Source organism: Urocitellus parryii, chromosome 8 (genome assembly GCF_045843805.1).
Source record: "Urocitellus parryii isolate mUroPar1 chromosome 8, mUroPar1.hap1, whole genome shotgun sequence".
Taxonomy (NCBI): Eukaryota; Metazoa; Chordata; class Mammalia; order Rodentia; family Sciuridae; genus Urocitellus; species Urocitellus parryii.
The window spans coordinates 130,073,574-130,083,161 of record NC_135538.1 but is presented as its reverse complement, the minus strand read 5'-3'; the positions used below and the strand labels follow the sequence as shown (position 1 = coordinate 130,083,161).

The 9,588-nt window shown below is 39.3% G+C and overlaps 1 pseudogene; it reads left to right on the top strand.

Annotated features, from left to right (window-relative positions):
• Positions 1–6,051: 6,051 nt before the first annotated feature.
• LOC144256500 (E3 ubiquitin-protein ligase SH3RF1 pseudogene) lies at positions 6,052–7,333 on the top strand (annotated as a pseudogene).
• Positions 7,334–9,588: the final 2,255 nt, after the last annotated feature.

Sequence of the window (9,588 nt, the reverse complement as noted above, 5' to 3'; positions counted from 1 at the left end):
AAAGTGTAGCAACTTGATGTTGGGTGGTATAGTCTATATATGTCAATTAAGTCTAGGTTGTTAATTGTGTTATTGAGTTCTATAGTTTCCTTATTTAACTTTTGTTTGGAAGATCTGTCCAGTGGTGAAAGAGGTGTGTTGAAGTCTCCCATGATTACTGTATGGTGGTCTATTAGACTCTTGAACTTGAGAAGAGTTTGCTTGATGAACACGGCTGCACCATTATTTGGGGCATATATATTTATGATTGTTATGTCTTGTTGGTGTATGGTTCCCTTGAGCAGTATGAAGTGTCCTTCTTTATCCCTTTTGATTAGCTTTGGCTTGAAATCTATTTTATTAGATATGAGTATGGACACTCCTGCTTGTTTCCGTGGTCCATATGATTGATATGATTTTTCCCAACCTTTCACCTTCAGTCTATGTACATCTTTTCCTATCAAATGCGTCTCCTGTAGACAGCATATTGTTGGGTCTTGTTTTGTGATCCATTCTACTAGCTTGTGTCTCTTAATTGGTGAGTTTAAGCCATTAACATTTAGGGTTATTATTGAGATATGGTTTGTTCTTCTATCCATATTTGTTTATTGATGTTACTAAACCTGATTTGTTATCCTCTTTGACTACTTTCCCCCCTTTACTGTCCAACCTCCCATTGTTGGTTATCAATGTTATTTTCCATTTCCTCTTCCTGTAATGTTTTGCCAAGGATTTTTTGAAGAGATGGTTTTCTAGCTGCGAATTCTTTTAACTTTTGTTTATCATGGAAGGTTTTAATTTCATCTTCTAACCTGAAGCTTAATTTCGCCGGATACACGATTCTTGGTTGGAATCCATTTTCTTTAAGCGTTTGAAATATGTTATTCCAGGATCTTCTAGCTTTTAGAGTCTGTGTTGAGAGATCAGCTGTTATCCTGATTGGTTTACCCCTAAATGTAATCTGCTTCCTTTCCCTTGTAGCTTTTAAAATTCTCTCCTTATTCTGTATGTTGGACATCTTCATTATAATGTGTCTAGGTGTGGATCTCTTATGATTTTGCACATTCGGCATCCTGTAGGCTTCTAGGATTTGGGATTCTGTCTCATTCTTCAAGTCTGGGAAGTTTTCTTGTATTATTTCACTGAATAGATTGCTTAATCCTTTGGTTTGGAGCTCTGTGCCTTCCTGTATCCCAATGACTCTTAAGTTTGGTCTTTTGATATTATCCCATAGCTCTTGAATGTGCTGCTCATGGTTTCTTAGTAGACTTGCTGAGCTATCTATGTTCTTTTCAAGTTGAAATACTCTGTCTTCATTGTCTGATGTTCTATCTTCTAAGTGATCCACTCTGCTGGTAGTATTCTCAATTGAGTTTTTAAGTTGGTTTATTGTTTCCTGCATTTCTAATATTTCTATTTGTTTGTTTTTTATTACCTCTATCTCCCTATGAAATTGATCTTTTACCTCCTGGATTTGTTTGCTGATGTGATCTTTCATTGTCTGATTTTGCTGTCTCATGTCTTCCTTGAGACTCCAGATCATCTGAAGCATGTATGTCCTGAGCTCTCTATCTGACATTCCATCTGTTGCAGCTATTACCTCTTCTAAAGTTGAGTTGACCTGCATTGCCTGTGGTCCTTTCTTTCCTTGTCGTTTCATACCGCTGGCGTTTCTTTCTGCTTGGTGAAATTGTTGTGTCTTTGATATTTTCCCTCTATTTATTTATATTGCTCTTGTATAGTTGGAAAATCACTCTTGCAGGGCAGGTAGTGGTTGTGATCCTCCTCCAATTAGTGTGAACCATCTACCATGCTGGCAGGCCCTAGGTCTGCTTTGCTGGTCGGTTAAAGGTCCACCTACTCAGCAGGCGCCAGGGGCACCTGTGTCACTCCGTAGGTTGCTGGGCCTAACCTCCCGATGGGTTGCAGGTTCGCCTCGTTTGCAGGCTCTGGGGGAGGGGCCGGTTCCACCCCTCAGCAGGCTTTGGGCCCGCTCTGCTGTTGTTCACAGTCCCCCGCCTACCTGCAGACCCTGGGGGAGGGGACGGGCCTAGCCCTCAGCCGTCCACCGGACCTGTCCTAGTGGGTCCGGTCCGCGTTCCCTGCAGGCGCGTGTATCTGCTGTCACTTGGCTGGTTGCTGGGCCTGACCCACCCGCCCGTGGCTTGCAGGGTCGCCTAACTTGCAGGCACTGGGGGAGGGGCCGGTTCCACCCCTCAGCAGGCTTTGGGCCCGCTCTGCTGTTGTTCCCAGTCCCCCGCCTACCTGCAGACACTGGGGGAGGGGACGGGCCTTGCCCTCAGCCGTCCACCGGACCTGTCCTAGTGGGTCCGGTCCGCGTTCCCCGCAGGCGCGTGTATCTGCTGTCTCTTGGCTGGTTGCTGGGCCTGACCCGCCCATATGTAATATTTCAAAAAAAATTGGGGGCTGGGGAAGTAGCTCAAGAGGTATCATGCTTCCCTGGCATGCGCGGGGCACTGAGTTCAATCCTCAGCAGCATATACAAATAAAACAAAGATGTTGTTTCAACTAAAACTAAAAAGTAAATGTTAAAAAACTTCTCTCTCTTTCTTTAAAAAAGGAACTTGTAATTTGAGTTGGCTTTCATGTCAATTTTTCTAGACTACAACTTATTTAAGTCTTCAAAATTATTTTTCAGATGTTCTTTTGACCCCTTATAGAATGTAAAACTTCTAAGTAACTGGGTAATTATAAATATATAGCAAAAAGAAGGATAAGATGTGACTCTTTGAGATGGCTTTAGATCCTGTAGATGAATTATGTTCTTGTTAAGATAGAGTTCATTGCTTGATGTAAATAAAAGACATCTAATATATTTTTGTTTCTAGTTGTGCTTGAGTTTTTGATCAGCCAAATCTAGTGTTTGAAGGAAAGCATTCACTAGTAGTCTTTGGTTTCCTAAATGTCTCTAAAGTTCAAAGGCATTATGCCACCATGTATGATTAGACCAATTCTATTTCTAGGGCCAGAGTTTTATCAATGTAAACTAAAACTCTTGTCCAAAGGGTATGAAAGTTTAGAAACATTTTAACAAATGTAATTATGTGAGGTTACAAATATGTTAATTAGTTTGTGGTGAATATTTCACAATATACATACCTGTATCAGAATCAAATTATCAATTGGGCATGGTGTCACACACCTGTAATCCTAGTAGCCATTTAACAGGCTAAGGCAGGAATATCACAAGTTCAAGGCCAGGCTCAGCAATTTAGGGAGACCCTGTATTAAAAAAAAAAAAAAAAAGATCACAGGCTCTTCCAGATCCATTAAGCTGTAACAGCTATTTGTACACTTTCCCACAACTTGTAATAACATTTCTTACCAAAATTCTAGTACAAAATGTTTTTCTTTGTAAGTGCAACATTCTGTTGTAGGGAATTAGTAGCACCCTATAATTAGAAACTAGTTAACTTGGTATGGTTGTGCATGCCTGTTAATTCCAGTTGCTCAGGAGGCTGAGACAGTAGAATCATGAGTTCAAAGACAGCTTCAGCAAAAAGCGAGGTGCTTAGCAACTCAGTGAGACCCTGTTGCTAAATAAAATACAAACTAGGGCTGAGGATGTGGCTCAGTGTTTAAGTGCCCTTGAGTTAAATCCCTGGTACCCCACAACCACCACCAAATGAAAAGATTAATGTTTCCTTTCTGACATGTTACCCTAGGAAATGGGAATCTTCATTCCAGAGAATCTACAGTGCAAAATTTACAGAGACATGTCAATTTGCTTGACAAAAGGATTCACCATCAAAGTACCATAAGAGTTTGAAGGAGACATCAAAAAACTCAAGGAGAGACACTATGGGCATTCAGGGAGTCCAGAGGATGATTCCTACGAGTCCTAGCAGAATCCATGGATCAAATACAACCAGTAAACACTCTCATGACTAAAATTATTGTTACAGTGGGAAAAAACTATCCCTCTTGGTAAACATCACTGGACCACACCAGGGGTCCTCCAGGAGCCCCACAAATAACTCAGACCACCACAACCTGCAGCACTATGCCTTTACTCTGATTGGTACTTATGCCAAGGCAGTTGAAAAATATTTGAATATCACTCCTAGGTATCATCAAAACTGCTTCTTAAATAAGAATCTCTCTCCCACCTAAAATTTTATACACTTTTCTCTTGAACTATTTGACAGTGTTTTCTACATAAAAAATACTAGCAGCTGAAAGCAAGATCTAACTTCATGAAATGCATCTCTTCCCTAGAGGAGATTTTCACCAAATTATGTATGTTAAAATTTAATTTAGAATTCATATACAGCCTGATTAAAGTTCTAAGCTGTGACACTAAATTTTTTAAACTATAGAGATATAGTATTTCCTCGTGGATGGTACAAAACTATATTACAATATAATTAACCATTCATTTTTTTGGAACCATGTATTACTAATCTATTTACTCATCCCAACTAGGATAATAATTCAACCATAAAAGTTATACAGAGATCGTTAATGAAAAAGAAACCTTTTGGTTCTATTCCTGGAAATACTCGAGTTTATTAAACTACACAACAGTGTAGCACTTAGAATTCCCCTAAAAATTATAGAGAAGACTCAAAAAGATGACCATTATTCCTCCTGCTTAACATTAAACTGGATGCATTGGTTAAAAATGAGTACTACCCACTCAGTAAGAGCTTGTCACATGGAAAATAATTAAAATCATCATATAAATTTTTGAAGAAAAATATCTGAATTTGTAGACAGAAATAAAAGTCTTAATTTTCAAGAGAAAATGATTAGGTATTTGCAAATTTACAATTCACTAAAGCCATATCACCGTGATTTCATTACCTAACATATGTAACAGTGCCATGAAATTTTACTTGACAAACAACAGCTTAGAACATAGCCACACAGTTAAAGTTACAACAATAAATAATGATCAATAAGAAACAGCCATGCACAAAACAATTGGTCAAAACAGGAACAGTCAGACCTCTGAAGACACAGAGAGACACACAGATGTCCAAGAAAGGATGCTTCCATGAGCACAAGAGGCAGCCACACAGATCACATTCCACTTGAATTTCTGTTTTAAGTTAAAGATCTGATAGGGTGGCTAGGTAAAGCAGAAGGTCAATCCCAAGGGAGTCACAAGTGAAAGCCAATGACTTATCTCTGCAAACACGATTTCCAATACCTATGAGATACACCATCCCATAGCAGTTGAACACATTAAAATACTCCAGTCTAAAGTGTACTTGCCCCTTCCAACATCTCCACCATGTTAGCAAGCATCTCCTGCAAGGTGTGCAACAAGAGGAACTACTCCAGCCCAAAGCTCTAGATGGACAGGTCCTGGAGGACATTCTGCAAGAAAAGGGGGAGAGGTGTGAATATGTCACCAGTGTCAAGCATCCAGGCCCCATCTACCTTGGTATCTGTCCTTCAGCTGCTTCACAGAAAGAGTGAAGGTCCTTGCTACCTCTGCACTGGCAGCTGCCCATCACCACAAGTTACTGTCATCACTGCTCTTGTTTCATAGATTATTACACTCAGGGTAACAAGTGCTGTCATGTCTGGAGTGTGTATCCTGACACGCACTGCATTGGAGTTTTGTCTGTAGTGCCTGTGGTTCCCTACCACAGGGACTATTACTACCACCAGAGAAAAAGAAAGCAGAGAAGTTAGGTCCTTTTTCCAAAGTCACACAGACACAAAATATTCAAGCCAGGATAGAAATTTCTACTATCCCATCTCTCATGTATTGGTTTTTAACCCACTGAGCATTCAATTGATTTAAACAATAACATTTAAGGCTGGGCAAGTGGGAGGCAGGGACACCTGTGTAATGTGTCTGCGCAGAGAGGGGGGCAGCAGAGAGGAGTATCCAGAGGCCACTGTGCCTGCTTCAGAGAAACAGGGATCAGAAGGCAAGGCTGGGGGGAATCTGCATTGGCCATGGCCACCACAAGAACAAGGAGGAGGAGCCAAGACGCAAGAGCAAATTATGACATGGATGTTCTATAAATCATTAAAAGAGCTGCACACAACTATGAACATTTCTGAAGCCTTTTCACATTAAAGTACCTCAAGATGGATGAATCTGTCTCCTTGGATCTTTTGGAGTGTCCTGTGTGCTTCTGCAAAGTCTTGCCTTGCCAGCACAGATTTTGAAAAGCATGTTTGCTGGGATCGTAAGATCCCTCAGTTTTTCCAAGTGGAGGACTCTTGTTGGCTCCCATGATGAGCTTCTAGGTAACATCCTGCTGGTCAGGCTTCTGGATGGCATCAATCACAGGCCTTGGAAACCTAGCCAGTGCGGGCAGTGGAACCAATTGAACAAACGCATTAAGGATTCAGGGCAGCACTATGGCTAATTGTAGTGCAAAAGATCTGTAGAGATCCCAGTGTGGATGGCAGACTTGGGTGCAAGGCTGGAGGCCCCAGTGAGGGGTATACCTGTTACCGTGTCCTAACGCATTGAGAAACTATGAATAAAAGGAGCCTAGAGACTTTAAATTCAGCAAATGTGACATCATCATTTTTTGATAACATGTTGTTGAAAACTGGTTCCACAGGGTAAGTCAATGGGATCCATAGCGTTTTCCCAACAAACTTAGTGCAGATTATAATACCATTGCCTCAGCCCCCACCTCAGTACAAAGCACTATATGACTTTGAAGTGAAAGACAAAAAAGCAGCAGATAATGACTGCCTTCCAGTTGTTAAGGATGATATTCTGACTGTGATCCAAAGATTGCATGTAAGCTGTGCTGAAGGAATGTTGGCAGAATAAATAGGAATATTTCTAATTTCCTACATTGAGTTTAACTTGGATGCTAAGCAGCTAACAGAATGGAATAAGCCTCCCATGCTAGGTGTTGATGCTTAAACATATACCTCAGCAGCTGCCCAGAGCAGCACTGCCCCAAAGCACTCCTGACACCAAAAAGAACACCAAAAATCCCCACTCCTTCACTTCCCTCACCATGGCAAACAAGCCCTTTCATGTATCCCACAACTGCCACTCCATAGAGATCAGTGTTCCTATCCTCATCAGCTCCACCAACCCTCAGTGGCCACAAGGTTCAGAGAACTTTCTGAGCTTTCCTTCAGTGCCCCTTCTCAGATTCATGTGAGTACTGTTGTGTTCATTGTGACCCCACACACAAGCAGCCCAATGTCAACTGGCCCCTTATTCATTTTCCCATTGGAAGTCCCCTCTCCAGATGCACATGGAACTATGAATCCTCCCTTTCCAGCACTCCCTTCTCCTGGCTACCACTGTCCTCTCATGTCCATCCTGCCAGGTGCTGTGCTACTTCTGCTGGAATGGTATTGTGTCTCATGGCAAAATCCACTGCTCACAGGTTAGAAGATTGAATATTATGAAGATATTAGTTCTCCCCAAATTTATCTACATATTTGATGCCATCTCATTACAAATTCTCGAAGTCAATTTTGTGGAAATATGTATGTTAATTAACATATATTAACTCCAAAATTTAAGCAGGTATACAACCTCTCGGAACATGGGATCATAGTATGGTAAAAGTAATTAGGAAGGGATGAATTTTGAGTATTAATTGTTCCTGATTTTTATATGATCTACTTACCTTTTAATAATGGTAGTGTTTAACAATGATTTGCAAAATTTATAAAAACTAATCCCATCAATAAATAAATGAGGGCTGAGTTTAGCAAACCAATGATTCCAGGTATCCAGAGAAGTTTAGGTATCTATGATTTCCTTACCAGCGATTCTTAAGTACTAGAAGAATATTAGCCTAATTTAAAAAGAAATGAAATTTCAGTTCCTGCCCCAGAATATATAATTTGATTTTCAAGAGTAAGCAGGTTTTTGAAGTTATAAATAGGTCAAAATTTTTTACTACAAGGCTGGCTCTCTATACATATTATACACAAAATCTATGGATTTAGAGCTGGAGAAAACTTCATATAATGTTCTGCAAGCCATTTAAGAAAAGGAGGGTCATGAAGTGGTCATGGTTCCTTTAAAACAATATACATTTTGCCCAAAGTCTACTTCTCTGGCCCCAAATTGTAAGTCGACCATTGAAGTTGCAAATTGCAGACAAAGATGATTTATAATGAAGGTAATCTCAAAAGACTAGAAATTTGTTTACCCATTACATTCCCAAGTCCAGAACCCTTTTATCCATCAGAAAAATGTTGGTTGATGAATGAAAATTAGCAAGCCATTGGTTTTCAATATGCCTTCAGGAGAGCCCTAGAAATTCGACTATGCTGCAGTCTTGCAGGAGGTTTCCTTCTACCCATTATTCTCTAAAGTTGACATTAGCACAAATTCCTTAAATTTTAATTGATGGACAGCAGCCTGTGTCTTGTGCTTTGGGTAGTGCCAGTTTCTGAGGTGTAAGATTGTATATATGGGAAGAAAAGCCCCCTGGCTAACACAGGAGCAGTAAGAGCTATTTTGTTCCATAAATATTTTTGGACATGGAATATAATGAAGAATGATGATTTGACTGAAGACGGATTTAGAAGGAGCATTATATAAATAAGAAAAACTCCAATAAAAGTGCTGAATATCTCACTGCTCTGAATGATTGGAGAAATTAATCCTATTTTAAAACAAAGATAATACTCTGAACAGGCCAAATTTTAGGTTAATATGGATCTATAGTTTGCTTCTTGCATGCACTTGTCTTCAACACATTTACAGAACACATATGCTTTGTTGTGTGACCTTCTGGCTGAGTCCTGATTCCTCATGTTTCCAGATCTGACATACCTGTAACACCCCAAGTTATTGAGGTCAACATGAGGATCCTAAGTCCATAAAAATAAAACTCTTCTTCACATTCTGCAATTAAAAACAAGTTAAAAGAAAGGGATTCTTAACATAGGGTAACTCCTTTTTGAAAAGTCAAGAGGCTGTGCTACATGATTTCATTTTAAAACTATCATCTTGATATGTTTAGGGCTTTAATTTATGGAACAATCAGGCAATCTTTATATTTAACTTTAAATACCTGAATATTATAAATCACCTTAGATGAACATTTAAGGGGGAATTTCAGTGAAACTTCTGAACAACTTGTGACTTTTATTGTACAGTAATGATTTGTAAAAAATGATATGATGTAATCCTAGAGTATAATGCAGGGACACAAAAACAACTGTCAAGAATTAGGCAGAGATTACATTTAATCAATTTTTGTAGACTTAAATTAATAAGTATTAAATTAATCAATATAGCTTAATTAAAGCTCTATGTGTAACATTTTTTATTAGACTTGTCATTAATGGACCTTTAAATGCTACCACAACTTGAACTCTGGGTTAAATCTAGATAATGAACCACTGGTGCCAAACAAAAAAAGAACAAACACTATTTTAATAGCCCTTTGTTTCCATGGGCCTTTTCCTGTTGTACACAGTGAAGACAAAGAAGACTCCCTACTTCCTCCCCAGGATTATCTACATTGTTGGCAAGATATCATATTGAAAGCTGCTGAAATCACTAAAGCAAAATCCTGAAAAGAGTAAAAGTGCAGTAGCTAAGGCTGGAAATGATAAAAGAATTTTCATTGTCTTCAAAGATACTTTTTTCAAACTGATGCTTCTTGTGTTTTTTATTTAAAT